The 21005-nt window shown below is 48.9% G+C and overlaps 1 protein-coding gene across 1 annotated transcript in view; it reads left to right on the forward strand.

The window, feature by feature from the left end:
• TTC16 (tetratricopeptide repeat domain 16) overlaps positions 1 to 21005 on the forward strand; it is a 414481-nt gene that overhangs the window by 60388 nt on the left and 333088 nt on the right. The window lies entirely within an intron of this gene.

Raw genomic sequence — 21005 nt, forward strand, 5'->3', positions numbered from 1 at the left:
TCGTGGATGCTGGGGGGGCTGGACTTCGGTGCTGGAGCTGCTTAGGGTTAGGGCTTCTCAAACCCCAGTGCACTTACTCGAGGGTCACTCGGGGGTTGTGCTGGTGAAGCGTCGTGCAGGTCTTGAAGATGGCCGGTCCCATGGGTCTCGTCACACCCACGAATCTCAGCTGGGCTGGATGATGTAGGTAGAGGTCAGAGATGGCGGGGAATCCGGGTCTCGTCGAGCTGGGCAGTCTTGATCCGGAGGATGGACTTCAGCAAACCGCAAGAGCTTCGATGGTGCCTGCTGGTGCAGGGTGGCTACTCCTTAGCCACAAGGGAGAGTCTTCAGAGAAAGTCAAGAGTTCCTTTCTTGGAAAGTAGTTCAAGATTCAAGATTATCTAATTTGGGAAGGGGGCCTGCTCCTACCTTTATCCTAAGAAAAGGGGCTGGCACGCGACTAGGTCCTGCCCTATGGGTGGGACCAGGAGGGGGGTGGTTACACCCATCTCCTTTGTCCGGTCTCTCCCCAGCTCAGGGGCTGGGGTGCCCCAGGAACTGGTTTGAGCCGGCCTATGCACAGTGAGCACCGGGGTGCCACTTGCAGTTCAAGTTCAAGTTCAGGGATTTATATAGCGCACTACTCACCCAGAGGGTCTCAAGGCGCTTGGGAAGGGGGGTTCAATTTTTGTCGAATAGCCAGGTTTTGAGTTCTTTCCTGAAGGAGATGTGGTTTTGAGTAAGGCGGAGGTGAGTGGGGAGTGAGTTCCAGGTCCTGGCCGCCAGGAAGGAGAAGGATCTGCCACCCACGGTGGATCCACGGATGCGTGGGACTGCGGCGAGGGCTTGATTGGACGATCTAAGTTGGCGGGTGGGTGTGTAGAAGGACAGTCGAGTGCTGAGGCATTCGGGTCCAAGTTTGTATAGGGCCTTGTGTGCGTGGGTGAGAAGACGGAATGTAATTCTCTTGTTGACGGGAAGCCAGTGGAGGTCTTTTAGGTGTCCTGTGATGTGATCTTGGCGAGAGATGTCCAATATGAGTCTCGCTGATGCGTTTTGGATGCGTTGGAGTTTTTTCTGTAATTTTGCTGTAATTCCGGCGTGTAGTGTGTTGCCATAATCCAGTCGACTCGTGACCAGTGCGTGGGTGACAGTCTTTCTTGTTTCGAGGGGGATCCAGCGGAAGATCTTTTTGAGAATACGAAGTACGTTGAAGCAGGAGGATGAGACTGCGTTGACTTGTCTGGACATCGAGAGAGAGGAGTCTAGGATGAAGCCCAGGTTGCGTGCGTGGTCTGTGGGTGTGGGTGCTGTGCCCAGAGCGGAAGGCCACCAAGAGTCGTCCCAGGCAGAGGGGGAGGATCCTAGGATGAGCACCTCCGTTTTGTCTAGGTTGAGTTTTAGGCGGCTATGTTTCATCCATTCGGCTACTTCTTTCATGCCTTCGTGAAGGTTGGTTTTGGCGGTGTTAGGGTCTTTGGTGAGGGAAAGGATTAACTGGGTGTCGTCGGCGTAAGAGATGATGTTAAGGTTGTGTTGACGCGTGATGGAGGCGAGTGGGCTCATGTAAACTTTGAAGAGGGTGGGACTGAGTGATGATCCTTGTGGTACTCCACAGATGACTTCAGTGGCCTTTGAGTTGAATGGGGGAAGTCGGACTCTTTGAGTTCTCCCGGTGAGGAATGTGATGATATAGTCCAAGGCTTTTCCTTGTATGCCGATGTTGCTGAGGCGTTGTATAAGGGTGCTGTGGCAGACTGTGTCCAAAGCGGTCACCTTCCTTTCAGCCCTGCCTACTTGGGATACACAAAATCCTGTCTGGGATGGTGCTAGCACCGCCCCTGACAGGAAACCCTTTGTCCAGGCCTCTGTTGCTGGAAGGACTCCCAGCAGCAGGAGGGCAGACCTGTGTCTCAATGGCAGCATCCATTTTGTGGAGCTGAGGCTGTGTCTGACTTTAACCGGGGTCCACAGTTACATACATGTCGTGTCCCTCTAGAAGGGTGGAATGCTAACCCCGTCGCCAGAATTAGCGAGGGGTTAGTATTCCAATTCGTATGACACCTTACTCGACATGTTTTGATAATGCTATACCAAAGTTAGCATTTAACCGCGAGGATTATAATGCACTTAAGAGTATATGGTATAGCGTTATCATGGAACAGCTATTCGGACTTGGTTCCGCAAGCTGCAAACGGGCTCAGCTCATGCCAGAGCACCATCTCACATAATTCCAAGCACTCTGCCTTCAGGATCGATAAGGCCTGCCATAGGAGTGACTGATAGGAATATATGTGTCCATTTTAGGGTTAGATATAGGCATACTATATCTAAAGCAAAGGGTGATTACACCACCTTGCCCCAGCTGTCGTGCAGCCAGTTGTGTCTGTTTGGGTGGCCAGCCAGGGGTGGCATAATACATGCTTCAGCCCCTGGTAGGCCCTGGGTACACCTATGCCCTGGATACCTAAGGTATGCTGTACAGGGACTGATAAGGTGGCCCAGTACCAATTGGTAAAATGCACCTAAGGTACATGGTTGTAATTTAGAGAGAGAACAGCTAGGCTGTGGGTCTGATTAGCAGGCCCACAGCCAGGGAAAGTCGTAAACCAGTGAAGCAAAAAGCAAAAATCTGGGGTGGCCATGGGATTGCAGACCCCACTCTCCTACATAACCCCCCCCCCAGCTTAGGGACATTAAACTAACCTTGACCAGGTGAGTCTTCTTGCTCTAAGTGGAAGTACCTAGAGAGACCATCTGCATTACCATGGTCAGTCCCTGGGCGGTGTTCCACTGTAAAGTCCATCCCCTGTAGGGAAATGGACCACCTAAGAAGTTTGGGGTTTTCACCCTTGATTTGATTTAGCCATAAGAGGGGCTTATGGTTGGTCTGAATCTTGAAGTGAGTACCAAACAAGTATGGCCTTAACTTCTTCAGGGCCCAAACCACAGCAAAGGCCTCCCTCTCAATAGCTGACCAACGTTTCTCTCTAGGGGTCAGCCTTCTGCTTATAAAAGCAATGGGCTGGTCATGACCATCAATATTCAGCTGAGATAGAACAGCTCCCACACCCAACTCAGAAGCATCTGTTTGGACAATGAAGATTTTGGAGTAGTCTGGACTCTTGAGAATAGGTGCAGTGCACATGGCCTGCTTTAGGTCATCGAATGCCTTCTGACAGCTGACTGTCCACTGAACTTTCTTTGGCATTTTCTTACTTGTCAGGTCATTAAGTGGTGTCACAATGGACCCATCTTTTCTGACAAATTTCCTGTAATAACCAGACAGGCCCAAGAAAGCTCTGACCTGTGTCTGGGTGGTTGGAGGAGCCCAGTCCTTTATGGCCTGTATCTTGCTCTCCAGAGGTTGAACCTGGCCTCCACCTACAAGGTGGCCCAAGTATACAACTTGACTCTGCCCTATCTGGAACTTAGTAGCCTTGATAGTGAGGCCTGCCTATTGCAGGGCCTCCAAAACTTTCCTCAGGTGGATCAGGTGATCCTCCCAGGTGGAGCTAAAGTCAGCAATTTCATCTAGATATGCTGCACAAAAGTCATCCAACCCAGTGAGAACTTGGTTCACCAACCTTTGAAAAGTGGCAGGTGCATTTTTCAAACCAAAGGGCATCGCCACAAATTGGTAATGACCTCCTGGGGTAGAAAATGCTGTCTTGGCCTTGGCATCCTCAGCTAACCTGATTTGCCAATAACCAGCTGTTAGGTCAAATGTAACTCCCATCCTTCCTTCACAAGACATAGGTGTCCTCTTACAGGATGTCCAAACAAAAGCTCAAAAGGGCTGTAACCAACCCCCTTCTGTGGGACCTCTCTGTAAGCAAACAGAAGGCAGGGTAAAAGGATGTCCCATCTTCGCCTAAGCTTTTCTGGTAACCCTTTTATCATCCTTTTGAGGGTCTTGTTGAATCTTTCAACAAGCCCATTGCATTGTGGGTGATAGGGTGTGGTGAATTTGTAATTTGACACCACATTCCTTCCACATAGCAGTCAAGTATCCTGACATGAAGTTTGCACCTCTGTCAGAGACAACCTCCTTAGGGAACCCCACTCTGCTTTCTTCTGGCCACCACTCTGGTTCTGGTTCTGCTGCTTGACCCTTGTCCTGACCCATCTGTCTGCCTTCTTTCCCAATTCTTGGGGAGAGGCCAGATCTGAGTCAATAAGGTGCTGATGCAACAACTGATTTTGACAATTACTTAAGATTTGTTCTCTCATAATTAGATTATACAATCCTGTGTAATCAGTAACTTTACTTCCCAGTAACCAGCCTTCAAAAGCCTTAGTGGCACAATCTACAAAGTCAGTCCAATCTTGAGACTGAGTTTTCTGGGTATCCCTGAACAGCAACCTGTACTGTTCAGTGGTTAAGCCAAACCCATCAATCAGTGTATTTTTCAAGACTTGGTAATTGTTAGCATCCTCAGCTCTAGTAGTGAGGAGCTTATCTCTACCTTTACCTTCAAAGGAGAGCCACAAAATAGCTGCCCACTGACTCTGGGGGATGCACTGGACAGTGCAGGCCCTCTCCAAAGCAGTCATCCATTTGTGGATGTCATCCCCTTGTTTAAAGGGGGGCATTATTTTACTCAGGTGTCTAGTATCAAAACTCCTGTCTTTATCCTTAGGGATATTGCTGCCACCAGTGGGGACTACCCCACTTAACTGTTGCTCTCTAGCAAAGGCAAGCTTCTCCTTGGCAAGGGCAAGTTCTTCCCTCTGAATCCTCAGATTAGCCTGTTTCATCCTTGCTTCATGCTCTCTCCTCTGAGGGGAAGTTATTCTCCTCTGAGCAGAGCCATGAGAGTGCACAGATCTATTGGAGTCCCTAGAATGAGACCTATCTCTTCTAACTCCAAAGTTAGGCCTGCTTAGGGTCAGTACTGGGGGTCCCCCAGATCCTTCCCTATGTAGGTCTAAGTTGGCCCTAGTAAGTCTGCTGACTAGCTCAGGACCATTGTCTGCCTCATCCCCAGAATTAACCTCTTCATCCTCATCCTCCTCTACTTCCTCAGTTTCAGGGAGGTTAGGATCACCCGGGGTACCTTCTAAGGGGGGCATGCTCCCATCTGTATGAGAAGCCTTTCTAGCATCATAAGTCTCTAAGAGACCTAACAGAAAAGGAGTGGTAGGGTTAGAACCCTGTTTTAGTTTCCTGGAGGTACACAATTGTCTCATCTCCTGGAAGCTAAGGGCTGCATATCTGGAAGTGACCTGTGGAGGGTCAACAGCCACAAGGGGAGTCTCTGCAGACTCTCCATGGGTAGACATGCTTCTAGTGTGGTGTAAGTGATGCACCTACCTACACTATGGGTTTGCCTACTGATCCCTTGCTAAGAGTTGTAGTCAGGGTGTGCTAATCCCTGTTACACTACAACAGCTGGTTCAGTAGAACTCAGAGTATTCTAAGTTAAGTTATATGTACCTGGGTACTTATGTGATCTTTCAAATGATATTCTTAGGATACGTGCGAGGTAAAACAACAGCAAGCTCAAATCCCAACCGCTGCACACCAATGTGAGAAGTTGGCCTGATATATAGTGCTCACTATTCTAGTGATCACTTTGTATCATACCAAACAACCCTTATTGATGATTGGTTGTAAGTCAACCTTATTAGACCAGCTATCCTAGTAGCGTGGACAAGAGCAGTCTTTAGGCTAAACTCTAGAGGGCGTGTTAAGCCAGCTGTTTTACCATCACATATACCCCTTGAACACCAAGTGAAATGACACCACACAAGTTGTTATAAAAATATAGGATATTTATTAATAACAAGTCTACCCTGAACTCTTTATGAGTCAGGGAGCTAAGCACAATACAAAACTCTTATGAAAATACTTCAAGTTGCACAATTTACACAAATGCCCGAGGGGCACGAAAAACCATATACACAAAAAGTGGAATGCAAAATACTAGCAGGTAAGTAACAAGATCCAGAGGCTTCAGGATCGCTAGGACTACAGTACTGAACCTTAAGATTACGAGCAGGAGGCCTAGGGAGATCGGGTGCAGAGTGTGCACTCTCACGCGGGATGCGGGAAGAAGTCTATGGATGCTAGCGTTTCTAAAGTTACTGTTTCCGGATGAATCCGACTAGCTAGACTGAAAACGACAAAGGATCTGGACACTAGGAGAGTGAACCTGTGCTGGAGCACCGAAATGCTCAAGTTACCTAGCCCAGGGGCTGCGGCTGCATAGGGTTCAAATGACGTCGGGAATCCTCGTTGTAGTCTATGGAGCCTGAAAGAAGATGTTGCTGGCAGGCGACCAGTGAAGAAGTTCGGTGTGATCCACGGCTGGATCAGTGAAGGAGACGACCTGAAAGCAGAGGGGACTTAGTTCTTAATCACTAGCCAGTGATTATGTGGGCACCAGGATGGCACCGGATGAAGTCACCTCGACCAGGTGAGTGGGCGACGCTGGACTCTGCAGTCACACGGGCCAGGAGGCGTTGTCGGCGTCCAGGCTGGAGTTGCGAGCTGTCCCACGAGGCTGTCGGCTGTCGGCGATGCTGGACTCAGGATTTGAGTACCAAACTTTGGCAAAGGCAAGCCCACGCGGTGGAGTCAAGATGGCGTCTGGAGTGGACCAGGAGGGTCCAGGGCACTCCTTGTTGGACAAGAAACAAGGGCCAGTCTAGGGGACCTAGACCAGCGGTGAAAACGTCGTGGTACGTCGTCAAGAGGGTCACTAGCCAACGGGCAAGTGACCGGACAACGTGGCAAGCAGCAAAGAAGCAGAAGGGCCCCACGCAGACCTCGTGGATGCTGGGGGGCTGGACTTCGGTGCGGGTTAGGGCTTCTCAAACCCCAGTGCACTTACTCAAAGTTCACTCGGGGGTCGTGCTGGTGAAGCGTCGTGCAGGTCTTAAAGATGGCCGGTCCCACGGGTCTCGTCACACCCACGAATCTCAGCTGGGCTGGATGATGTAGGTAGAGGTCAGAGATGGCGGGGAATCCGGGTCTCGTCGAGCTGGGCAGTCTTGATCCGGAGGATGGACTTCAGCAAACCGCAAGAGCTTCGATGGTGCCTGCTGGTGCAGGGTGGCTACTCCTTAGCCACAAGGGAGAGTCTTCAGAGAAAGTCAAGAGTTCCTTTTGTGGAAAGTAGTTCAAGATTCAAGATTATCTAATTTGGGAAGGGGGCCTGCTCCTACCTTTATCCTAAGAAAAGGGGCTGGCACGCGACTAGGTCCTGCCCTATGGGTGGGACCAGGGGGGGGGTGGTTACACCCCTCTCCTTTGTCCGGTCTCTCCCCAGCTCAGGGGCTGGGGTGCCCCAGGAACTGGTTTGAGCCGGCCTATGCACAGTGAGCACCGGGGTGCCACTTGCAGTCACCTTCCTTTCAGCCCTTCCTACTTGGGATACACAAAATCCTGTCTGGGATGGTGCTAGCACCGCCCCTGACAGGAAACCCTTTGTCCAGGCCTCTGTTGCTGGAAGGACTCCCAGCAGCAGGAGGGCAGACTTGTGTCTCGGTGGCAGCATCCATTTTGTGGAGCTGAGGCTGTGTCTGACTTTAACCGGGGTTCACAGTTACATACATGTCGTGTCCCTCTAGAAGGGTGGAATGCTAACCCCGTCGCCAGAATTGGCGAGGGGTTAGTATTCCAATTCGTATGACACCTTACTCGACATGTTTTGATAATGCTATACCAAAGTTAGCATTTAACCGCGAGGATTATAATGCACTTAAGAGTATATGGTATAGCGTTATCATGGAACAGCTATTTGGACTTGGTTCCGCAAGCTGCAAACGGGCTCAGCTCATGCCAGAGCACCATCTCACATATTTCCAAGCACTCTGCCTTCAGGATCGATAAGGCCTGCCATAGGAGTGACTGATAGGAATATATGTGTCCATTTTAGGGTTAGATATAGGCATACTATATCTAAAGCAAAGGGTGATTACACCACCTTGCCCCAGCTGTCGTGCAGCCAGTTGTGTCTGTTTGGGTGGCCAGCCAGGGGTGGCATAATACATGCTTCAGCCCCTGGTAGGCCCTGGGTACACCTATGCCCTGGATACCTAAGGTATGCTGTACAGGGACTGATAAGGTGGCCCAGTACCAATTGGTAAATGCACCTAAGGTACATGGTTGTAATTTAGAGAGAGAACAGCTAGGCTGTGGGTCTGATTAGCAGGCCCACAGCCAGGGAAAGTCGTAAACCAGTGAAGCAAAAAGCAAAAATCTGGGGTGGCCATGGGATTGCAGACCCCACTCTCCTACAAGGGAGAGGATCAGCTGGGTGATGGGAGATGATGTTGAGGTCATGCAGTCGGGCGACGTGGGCGAGCGGTGCCATGTAGATTGTCAGGGCTGTCAGAAACACAAGATATGGAAATGCCACTAAACTTTCTGTAGCAGCCAGCAGGAACGATGTCGTGGAGAATGGCCTCCTTCTTCCCCTAAACACTACCCCCACAACGTAAATCACCACACTATGGAAGGGAGCAGCCAGGGGAAAAGGGAAGGGGACAAAATAATAAAAGCACCTCTGTTGCTTCACAGGTCTGGTCTGAATCCTCTATCTCCCTCTCTCTGGTAGCACTGTGTGGTATAGAAAGGAAAGAAGGTGTCAGACATAGATCACTCATACATTCAAGAAGTGTACAATATCTGTCTAGAAAACAAAAACTCACGGAGAGACACTGTATGGACTTCTTAAAACCCAGGATATGAACGATGACCAGTCTCAATAAATCACTGTGTCCTATGCGTACACATGACAACCACAGGTAATGTTATTCCAAGCCTACCAAACAGTATTTTGCTGTTAAGAATCACAGCTACACCAAAACATCATAGGAAGAACGAAATGGAGGCTCATATACTGTCAAGTACTTCCAAAGAATAAACTATACAAGTCCCGTCCGGGACTACACCAAATAATGTGGAGAGCTCTTCACAAGCGTTCTGATTGCTTGTACCGCCTAGAAACACATCGCCATTGCTTTCAGGCAGTTAAACAAAGTACAGAGGGGCCGAGAGGAGAGCGCTCCCATGCTCCGTCTTCCACTCTCGGACAAAAGAAGAAATGCCTGCGCCTCCCAGGCCGGGAGATTACTTGCTCTGGTGGTCGGAACTCGGAAACGCACCAGCACAGATCCAGATGGAGGACAATTGCAGCACCTCTGCGGCGCTGCCGATAAACTCGCTCCCAGGACCGGAAAGTCGGGAAACAAGCACCCGAGTGCTCCTTGGCCCAAAACACGGATCCTAACGGGGGTAATTGCAGCGTCACTGCGGCGCTGTTGAGTAAAGTACATCCAGCGGTGAATACCATCCGCAACACGGATGCAATCCAATTGTCAAGCGCCGGCCTTCGGAAGAGGAGGAGCTTATATCTGAAGAGGCCATTTCGGGTCACATGGGTTCTTCTTCCTGTGAATGTGCCCCATGGCCTTCTGTGATATGTAGTGTAGGGAGCTGAATTACGTGAACCTGTGTTCTCATTCAAAACCTGGAAGGGTGTATGGTGCTTACTGACTGGGTCTGTTCTCCTGCCTGGTCTAAGGCTAGCAATCACGACATAGATGTTAAACAGCGTTGGGCTGAGGGATGAGCCCTTGGGTACGCCGCAGATGATCTTAGTGGCTTCAGAGGGGAAGGGGGAGGGGACGCTCTGCCGGAAAGGAAGGAGGTGGTCCAGTCCAGAGCCTTCTCTTGGATCCCAGTGTTGTGGAGGCGTGTGCGTTGTGTGTGGTGGCAGACCTTGTCGAAGGCGGCTGACCGGTCCAGGAGGATGATGGCCACGGTTTTTCCGTTGTCTAGCAGGGCCCTGATGTCATCGGTGGCGGCGATGAGGGCAGTTTCGGTGCTGTGGTTGCTGCGGAACCCAGACAGGGACGGGCCCAGGATGCTGTTCTCCTCGAGGTAGCGGGTCAGTTGTTTGTTGAAAGTCTTCTCGATGATCTTCGCCGGGAACGGGAGCAGGGAGTCCGCCTGGTGTTTCTTGATCTCGGCGTGCTTCCAGCTCTCCGGGAAGGTTGTAGTCTCCAAGAAGATGTTGATGGCTTTCCGGAGATGGGGTGCGATGATGGTGCTGGCTTTGTTGAAGATGTAGTGTAGGCATGGGTCTGACGGAGATCGGGAGTGGATGGTGTTCATGATTTTGATGGTGTCGTCGTCGTTTATGTTGGTCCAGGAGAGCAGGCGGTCGGTGCGGATGGTGGTCGTGGGGACAGGGGTCTCAGTGGTTGCTGGGGCGGTCGTGGCATTGAAGCTGTTGTGGATGTCTGCGATCTTGCGATGTAAGAAGGTGGCAAGTGCGTTGCACAGGTCTTGCGAAGGTGGGATGTCGTTGGTGTTGGAGCTGGGGTTGGAGAGTTCCTTCATGATGTTGAAGAGCTCTTTGCTGTTATGTGCGTTGCTGTCTAGGTGGTCTTTGAATGAGGCCCTTTTGGCAGATCTGATGAGGTGAAGGTGTCTGCGGGAGGCGTTCTTATGGGCTGCGTAGCTGTCCGGTGTTCGTTCAAGATGCCATTTCTTCTCTAGCGTTCGGCAGGTTTGCTTGGAGGCCTGGAGATCTTCAGTGAACTAGCTGGCTTTCTTGCTGGTGTGGCTGTTGGAGGGTTTCTTGAACGGGGTAAGGGTGTTGGCACAGTCGTCGATCCACTGTCTGAGGTTGCGGGCGGCGGTGTCGGGGTCGGTGGGTGGGCTCCGGGCGAGGGTGGTGGTAGGCTGGCCTTTGGTGACTTTGCTCCAACGGCGGCGAGGGATTTAGGGTGCGGTGGTGCACGGTGGGGTTCAGGAAGGTGAGTGGATGCAGCGGTGGTCGATCCAGTGGAGTTCGGTGGTGTGGTTGAAGGAGACGTGGGAGCTTGCGGAGAAGATGGGGTTGAGCGCGTGGCCGGCAGAGTGGGTGGGTGTTGTGACAAATTGTCTGAGGTTGTCGATCAGGGTGGTGGAGTTGGTGTTGCTGTTGTTCTCGAGGCAGAAGTTCAGGTCCCCGAGGAGGATGTAATCCGTGGAGGCGAGAGGCGTGTATGCTGACGAAGTCGGCGATGGAGTCGCTGAACTGTGGTCGGGGTCCGGGGGGTCTGTAGACAAGGGTTCCTCTGAGGGTGACGTTAGGGTTGGTGTGGATCTGGAAGTGCAGGTGTTCGGCGGTGTTGAGGGTGTCGTTAGTGTTGGTCGAGATTCTGAGAGTCTTCCTGTGGACGATGGCGAATACTCCTCCTACTCCGTTGGTGTGGTCCCTGCGGGTGATCTTGTAGCCTTCCGGGATGGCTATGGCGATGTCAGGTGCCCAGTAGGGGTTCAGCCAGGTCTCTGTCAGGAAGGCGACGTCAGGGGAAGTTGGGTCGAGTAGGTCCCAGAGTTCAAAGGCGTGTTTGCGTGCGGAGCGGGTGTTGAGAAGAATGCATCTGAGGTAGTTGGGTTCTTCTTTCCCGGTGGGCAGGTTGGCGGGTCGGGTGCTGTTGAAGCTGCAGTTCCGGCAGGAGAAGGGTCCTTGGGTACGCTTCGGGGCGGCCAGGAAACAGGTGTGTGATCGTCCGGTGTTGAGTGCGTGAAGGGTGCTGGCACCGTAGCGGAGCCGGGCGGGGTAGCGTTCACGGGGGCCAGGGGTTTTGGAGCATTCCAGGCGTGGACGGGCACAGACGGGCTTGCCTTAGGCGCACCTTCGGCGCGCCAGCTGCGCATCCGCTGCATGGTCGCACAGCAGCTGCCATAAGAAGGGGCGGTGGGAGGGAGGAGCAGCTGGGAGGAGGGAGCGGACAAATGGGCGAGCGGGGGGCGGGCCGCAGGGAATGCAGTGGCGGGAAAAATGGGGGCAAGGAGCGGCGAGGGAACAGAAGGCAAAAGAGGGCACAGGGAACAGAATACAAAGGGAACAAGGAGGAAAAAACTGAGCAAATTAATAATAAGACAGAAGGAGGAGAGAAATGAAACAACGAAACCATTAAACAGTAAAACGGGCAATACCGTACAAGCAGAAGCAACATAAGCAATACAGTACAGGCAAGAGCAGACCTACGGCCAACCACTGCCTCGAACTCGCGGCAGAGGCAGCAGCAGTGACAGGTGAAGGACTGGACTTTTAACAGTACCAGCGGTGCCAGGGAACAACACCTATAACCTTCATGGGATACCTGTTTCGGCGCACAAACTACAGAGACACGGGACACTTCCTTCGGCGTCAAAGATTCAAGGTTTATTACTGCAGGGAACACAGAAGTCACGACAAGTACAACACGTGCAACTTGGGGAGACTGCTTCAAATTGGTTCTGTGGATCGCTCCTTTTATACAAAATTAACTCATAGGACAACATGGTACACAAAAGTTTACAACCTGGTTCCCATAATTATCCCCCAGAGGGGTCGCTTTGGTCACTTTGGTACACATAAGGTCCGGAATATAAGTGCGGAAACATTTGGCGGTTCCCAACTGTAAAAACCCATCTTCCCAACATTAGTGAATTCTAATCGGCAGTAAAACAGATCGAAATAGGGACAAGGACAGGTGCAGAGGAAGATGGAGACAGTGGGGGATTGAAAAGAGTGTAAAAGGGGAGGTATCGGGAAACACGAGATACAGGCATCAAAGGGACGTGCCTAATGAGATGCACGGCTGAGACAATAAACCGGACGGCAAGATGAGCCTCGAGCGGGGCCATCTGCCTTACAGTATCATCCCCCTCATCGTAAAAGATATTTACAAAGTACATGTGTCTTCCACAAATATCCTGAGAGTCCCAGGGTGACGAAGCGGACAGTGTCCGTTCGCTGGCTACTTGAGGGCAAGAGACAAAATGGATGCCGTATCTAAGATGGAACCCGTGGGTACAGATGAAAAACCCACATATCAAACGAACGGTTTAAGTTAGCACAGCGAAACTGCGCACACTTACTAAACTCGTCATTTGCGGTTCTTAGATACCAGACTCGACCATATTCGTGCGAGTCGAAAACATCACTTAAAATTGTCACGGAACCTCAGACGCTCCTTTTGCCCTCATGTAGGCAAGCACTAGTCGGAATCATATTCGATATTCATCAGACCCTCGAGATGTTGCTGTAGCATAGCTCTGTCCAACCGAGACCCTTTGGTAACAGGTGGCTGTCTCATACACGTTGTAGCACAGAGGCCACATAAGGCAGGACCGCACTGCACGCAAAGGCAACACGTGAACAGGAACACTACAACGACTCCAATGATCGTCAGAATTTTCCAACCCCAAGTCGACATCAGGCCCCAAAACCATCCAAGTAGCGTCCAATCCCCTACATCCACGTGTATGGATTCGGAGATCTTATGCAACTTCGAGATGGCTTGATAGACAGTCGGAGCGTTATCAGGAATGAAAATACAGCAGCTCGAATGGATCACCTTACATACCCCACCTCGATCTGCTAAGATCACATCTAAAACCATACGGTTTTGTAACGTCATAAGTCTATCCGCCTGAAGTTCTGTGGTGATATTACCAAGGGCACTGGCAGTAATATTAGCTGTCGATTCTACCACTCGAGTCAACTGTCTTAGGTTCCTACTATTAACCATAGGTCCCCAAAATGGGAGGAAACCCTTGAAAAAGTCTCCTGCCTCTTGACCGGCAGTATCCTCTTCGCTAATTACGCCCCTCACAACTCTAGTTTTGTGATAATCTGCATCTACAGTAAACGTCGGAGGCAACAAGTTTGCGATAAAACATGAGCCCATGAAGTCAGAGGGCAACCATGCATACGCACGATCATGACAAATAAAGTATGTACCCTTGGCAGCCAAAAACACAGGGGACGAGACCATTGGCAAAATATAATTTTCAGTGCAAGCACTCTCTCCAAGTCGGGCTTTCGATCTACGGCCGCGACCTATTAAACAAAAATTACCAATGTGGGGTACGACCCATATCGGAGGCAAGCTTTTAAGCTGTTTTTCACCAGTGAACACACTATATTCGCCTCTACTTAGGACCCTATAGGCTTGTACCTCTTCTTCAGGGATAAGCGAGGGATCATAGATATCGCTATCTAAATCCTCTATTGCTATAGACAAAGATTTTTGGTACGAGGTAGGACCAGAGTAAGGGGAACGTGGTTCTCGAATGGGGTGGAAACCCAGTGCGCTTTGAAACATTGTTTGAAATGCTCGAGCAGACCCTTGGGAGCTATACGGTAACACCAGATATGGAATTCCCTTATCCGTAGTATGTGGCATCAACCCACACACCCAACAATTAGTAGTGTTAACCACTAACTGATGCTGATGAAGGAGTTGAATAAAGGAATTGTTGCGGAATTCTGCACGTCTAGCCTGCTCGTGTTCAGGTAAGATGTGAAAAGAATGAGGAGAATCAGTGGAGATGAGTTTAAGGTCAGGGGTAGGAGTAGGTATAGTAGAAGGTAAGAAGTAAGACATTGTGTAATACACTCCACCCGCTAATAACGCAGAACCAGTCACAAACAGTACGAATATTTGGAACACAAAACATTTGGTACGACTGAGTTGCTGCAGCTTGAATCTTTGTGCTTGAGCTCTTTCCAAGTCCATCAGCTTTGAAAATGCCATTCCCTATGACCGTCCGCAACGTTTCTTGACGCACTTCGTTCTGTGTAGCAATAGTCAATTCCTAGGAGTTCCCAGGAATCGACGGTCTTTAACCTAGCGTCAAGACCTACTAACCAGGAGGAAGTACACGCGCGGCCCTACGGCCTTTATTTCACAAATATATATATATAAAAAAAACAAATGTCTCTCAGCTGTGGAAACAAAAAGTGTAAGGAACGAAGCTCAATGAATATATACAAAATAATTACAATAGTATGAGTGTTCAAACTGATCATGGAAAACGGGATAATGCACTTGTCAAGGGACAGAACGGGTTTTTTTATTAGTCTTTAGTGCTGGATCTCAAAAAATATCGGGTTTTCCCAGGACGTGTCTGTTCGTTGAACAAAAGATTCGTCGAAGGGACAACGCCCTGTTGATCAGCTGAATGTTCTGGTCTTGAGTTTTCTGATGACAAGTGTTCAATAATGCCTTTTTGCTGCACTGAGGATTCTCCGACAGGTTGTGCGTCGCTGAAAGGTACAAACGCCGGCAATCCTTCGGTTTCAGTTGATGCAATGCCTTTCCTTACCCACGAGTCTGCTGGCAACGGAATGGGGACTTTCTTGGTATGGGTGGCATGCACCCAATTCTTCCGCCCCTCGAGACGAACTGCAGTTCTCGTGGCAAGGAGGACCTGATAGGGTCCAGTGAACCTGGGATCCAAATTGTTCTTGCGCGAAAAATTTCGCGTTACCACCCAATCTCCGGGCTGGAGCTGGTGGCCTGGACCCTCCGTCTGCGTCGGCAATGCTTCGTGAACCTGTTGGTGAATTAACCTCAGTTTAGCAGTCAAGTCATAAAGATAATCGATTAACATTGGATACTCAAGTTCACAAAAGGCACCCGGTCTAGGGACCCCCCAAACATTGGCAGGACGACCGAACACTATTTCATAGGGACTGAGCCCTACTCGGGAGTGTACAGTTGCCCTTGTTGACAGTAATGCTAAGGGTAAAGCGTCGGGCCACGAAAGACCTGTCGTAGCCTGAATCTTTGCTAGTTTTAGTTTAAGGGTGCCATTGTACCCTTCAACCAAACCAGCTGACTGAGGATGATTGGCACTATGGAATTTTTGATTAATTCCGAGGCCCTTGCACACACTCTTCATCACACTCCCCACAAACTCACTTCCGTTGTCTGACCACACAATTCTAGGCATTCCATACCGAGGGAAGTACTCCTTCAGTAGGATTTTCGCAGTGGACAAAGCAGTATTGTCTTTGAGAGGATAGGCCTCAATCCATCTGGAGAATGCGCAAACAACAACTAAAACGTATTTTAGGTTATTGCATCGTTCCATATGGATGAAGTCCAATTGGATCACCTCAAAGGGGCATGAAGGGGGAGCAAAACTACCAGGAGGAGTTGGGGTTCCCTTACCAGGATTGTACAACATACATACCATACAATTCTTAACCAAGCGTTCAGCACATTTCGTAATACCATCATTCTTCCACACAGGAAACAGCAATTTACAGATACCTTTCGCGCTAATATGTGCTAACCCATGTGCCATAGTCACAATAGCCAGCACATACGCATCAGGCAACATCCATCTTTTCTGTTCCGATAAGTCAATCCAACAACCATTCGCATCCAACTTTCCCGTACTTTCTTTCCACTTCGCCTTTTCAGTCTCGGTGGCCTCATTCTGAATTGCTTTCACACTCTCGATAGTGTTTTCACACATACTTGATTCTGCAGTCCACCTAACCGAACTCGTCACATACATTCGAGTGCTAAGGTTCCGGGCAGTCTCCTTAGCAGTCTCATCCGCAAACGCATTTCCACGACCAACATCATCCGTTACTTTCTGATGTGCGCTACATTTGATTATGGCCACCTGTTTAGGCAATGTGAGTGCATCTAAAAGATCATTTACAAGCTGTCCATGTTGAATCTTCGTACCATGTGACGTAAGGAATCCTCTCTCTCTCCACAATCGTCCAAAACTATGTGCCACACCAAACGCATACTGGCTATCTGTAAACACATTCACCCGTTTATCTTTAGACAACACACACGCTCTCGTCAAAGCAATTAACTCAGCAGCCTGAGCCGAATTCTGACTTAATCTTGCACTTTCCACAATCGTTCTCAATGTAACTACAGCATACGCAGTCGTCACATCACCGTTCGGCAACTTGAAACAAGAACCATCCACATACAAAGTACCATCGGGATTTGTCAATGGAGTATCTTTTAGGTCAATGCGACCCTTGGTTTCCTCTTCAGTTTTGAGATAGCAGTCATGTACTGCTTCACCACTTGATTCTGCGTCGATCGGCAGCAATGTTGCTGGATTCAACACATTACATCGTTTTATCCGTATATGACTGGCCAGCAATGTCAACTCATATCCAGACAATCTTGCACTTGTCAGATGTTGAGTTTTCGTTCGGTTCAATAGAGTGTCGACTGCATGCGGAACCATTACCGTGAGCATATTATCCATGACTAGACCTGCAGACTGTCGAATGGACGCCGCAGCTGCCGCTGTTGCCCTTAAGCAACTTGGCAAGGCTCTTGCTACTGGGTCTAAAGTCGAAGAAAAATAGGCACATGGGCGTTGCTTACCACCAAAAGGTTGTGTCAAAACACTCAACGCGCAACCATCCCTCTCGTGAACGTATAGTGTAAACGGCTTACTGTAGTCAGGGGTACCCAACACAGGAGCCGAACACAGCGCATCACGCAATTCAGAAAAACTTTTCTGACATTCTTCAGACCAAGGTACTGGGGATGAAACATCCTTGCACGTAAGGGCTATCAATGGTTTCGCCAACAATGAAAAATTTGGAATCCATTGTCTGCAGTAGGACGTAATACCTAAAAAGGCGCGAACATCTCTTTGGGTTTTTGGCACAGTCATTCGGGAAATCGCTGCAATTCTCTCTGGGGTCAACCTTCTCCCTTCTCTTGACAATAAGTGACCTAGATAGGTAACTTCTTGACAACAATACTGTAGCTTTGAAGGTGATACCTTGTGGTGCAATTCATATAGATAGTGTAACAATGATACTGTAGCCGTTTTGCAAATAACATCTGTATCAGCTGCCACTAAAAGATCGTCAACGTATTGAATCAAAGCCGCACCCGTTGGTAATACAAAGGCGTCAAGTTGACCTTTAAGTGCTTGGCTGTAGATTGATGGACTTTCACAGTAGCCCTGTGGAGCGCGTTTTAGCCTAAAACTGCGACCTCCTAATGAGAATCCGAATAGGTCTCTGCTTTCCTCTGCAATCGGGATGCTAAAGAAAGCATTCTTTAAATCGATCACTGTGAACCAGGAGGCAGATGCCGGAATCATTGTTAATAAAGCCGTAATGTCAGGGACCACAGGAAATTGCGGAACCACTATTTTGTTTACCTCTCTCAAATCTATAACAAAACGATACACAGGAGGTTTAGTTGGGTCAGTTCGTTTCAGAATTGGCAATACAGGGCTATTACACACGTTTCCACGAGTTTCTTCAACAACACCTTTTCCAATGAGATCATGAACGATTGCTAACAGTGCTCGTTCGCCTTCAAGAGAAATACGATATTGAGGTAAACGCGGTAATCGCGCATTTGGTTTCAATTGAATCACATAGGGTGGAATGTCTAACAGGCCCACGTCATTGGGACCTGTGGCCCATAAGGACGCAGGGAGGGAACTCAATTCCGGTGGGAATTTATCAACCGATAAATACATGGGAGAGATCACTCTCCGTCCCAATGTAAGTTCCACTCCTTCGGGGGAACAATACAACGTTGCATATAATCGTTTCAACAAATCCAGGCCCAAAAGATTTTCACCACAACCTGTAGATAGAATCAGTGGAGCCGTTAGCTCACGGGGTCCAATCATAAGAGGCAAAGGGTTAGAGACTGGGTTACTAACAGGGGCGCCAGAGAATCCAACGGAAACATTCGTTAAGCCAGACAAAGGTGCGCCAGGGAGTTTTGAATGCATGATGGAACTTTTCGTCGCACCAGTGTCTAACAGAAAAGGCTCAACTACACCTGATGTAGCCACTGCAACGTAAGGCCCACTCTGATCGACCGGAACTGACACTACTCCCTCTCTTTGTCGTTGGCTGTCCTAGTAATGGTCATTTACAACAGTCTCGTGCCCTACGTAATAGTCATCCACATTATACTGTGCAGATCGAACTGACCCCGCATTTCGCTGATCAAAACAATTATTTGCGTCTGATTGATTTTGATAACGATCACTCTGATTGTGGGATGAACCACGACCTCTACCACGTGGTGCCGGTTGGGGACCACCGCCACGATTTCCTCGTGTCGACACACCATTCAGACGGTCCCGTAAAGCAAGACAATCATATTTTAGGTGTCCCTCTTTCCTACAATATGCGCACTGATTATACCCAAGTGAAGATCTGTAATCAAAGTTGTCAGAGCGCGGCTGTGTTCTATCGAGCTGTGCTCGTGGTCGATACTGCTGTTGTGCATCATTTTGGTTTGATCGTGGAGGGTATGCTTGCTGCAACAAAACCTTCGTTTTGAGCTCCTTAGTTTTCTTTTCTACACGATCACTTTCTTCCTTTTCCCTATTCTCATAATACTGAGCCGTTGCTAGTGTTTGCGCAGGGGTTGAAACTGCCCACGCACTTTCTGAATTCTTTAGTTTGTTGCTTAGTTCAGGCAACAAATTCGACACGAATTTGTCAACGAATAACCGCTGGCCTCCCTCAGCGCCCATGTCCTGGCCGCTGTGGTCGACAAACGCTTCCTCAAACCTTGTAAAGAAATCTGAGACACTCTCGTCTTTCTTTTGCTTACAAGCTGATAACTTATCCCAGTTCACCTTCATCGCTGGCATGAGAGTTTTCATGAGCGTAATGATTCTCTGAGGCAAATCCAAGATCAACTGTTCAGGTTTAGCCCCACCGACTTGTAATGCATCAGCTGCTAGCAGTGCAGCCCAATCACCCCCTAATTCAACTGCGTGATCGGCTTGACGAATTTTAGCCCAAACTGGTTGTGGTACAACATTGCCAAACAACATGTCGATGTCGGCAATATTCATAATAGAAGCTTCTATCAGTTGTGATAACTCCTTATAATAACCAGCCGGATTTTTACGCGGATCGGGTAAGGATTGCTTCACTTGCAAAACTTCCGATCGTTTCCATGGAAGATGTATCCACACCCTTCGAAAATGCGGTAGCACCACAGGGTTCGCATTAGGATCACCAGGCACCCACAGTGGCGGAACTTCTCTCATGGGATACTGACCAGGAACCGCTTTCCAGTTCTCAGTGGTATCATCTAATGTCACCCGAGAATGTGCTGTGGGTCTGAATGCTAATAAGCGTTCCACTGCACGTCGTACATCGTCTCCTATAATCATACCGTTCGAAAAGTGACTTTGAAGTTCAATTATGTCGGACGGTACATCATCTACATCATTATTGTACCATTCTTCTCTCAAAAAGTTACACATTTCCTCAAATACGAATCTCTGCGTAGGCTCATTAAACTGAGAAAACGTATCAAAGACTACACGTGGAGTGTAATTAGCAGGATGTCTTATCCACCTATGTGCCATTGTTACTAACGTCTCTTTCTCCCTACCACTAGGGATCTGACTCCGTCTCTGAGGAGTTTCAGATGAATCAGACGAAAATAACGGACCAGAAAGAGGTGAATAAAGGGTAGCAACAGAGTTAGGAACACGCTTACGAACAGAAGGGGAAAGAAAAACAGGGGCAACAACACTGGAGGTGAAGGAAGGCATAGTAGGAACGGACAAGATAGTCGGAGTAGCAGAAACAACAGTCTGCAAAGGTACAGGTACAGGAGCAGTAGAAACGAGGACAGGTGGTGGAACAAACGTAGGGTTAACAGCGGGCTGGCCCGCAGCCGCTGGAGCAACAAGAGGAACAACAGGAGGAGCTATAGGAGGAGCTACAGGAGCAGTAGCACCCTGTACATAAGGAGGTGGTGATTTCATCAAGTATGATAACAAGGAATCCTCCTTCAAATCTTCTTCTTTCTTTTCTAGATTATTCGGTAAGACTGGGTAACATTTATCTATTTTCATGTGATGCAATCTAGTAGCGATTTCCATATCTTTTTCTTCTTTGTCTTGTCTACATTCTTTTATAGCTTGCATTATCGGAACAAACTCTTGCTTTTTATCCTTTTTAAGTTGTTTGATTTCTTTCTGTTTGGCCTCTTTACGCCATATCCGAAAGGAATCAAACATAGCTGGCCTAGCTTTCTTTAAAAATAATTTAGCCTCAAGATTATCTAAAATCGAAAGTTCAAAAGTTCCGTGTGATGGCCATCTAAGGTCACCGTCTTTCTTTGTATAGCGGACCCAGTAATCATTATAGATTATAGGACCCACCCCATGTCGACTATATAGATCATGTATCGGAGTTCCAACTGGAGGTATCGGACACGAGTCCTCCAACCGGGAATCCATT

The sequence above is a fragment of the Lissotriton helveticus genome, chromosome 5_2, assembly GCF_964261635.1.
Source record: "Lissotriton helveticus chromosome 5_2, aLisHel1.1, whole genome shotgun sequence".
NCBI lineage: Eukaryota > Metazoa > Chordata > Amphibia > Caudata > Salamandridae > Lissotriton > Lissotriton helveticus.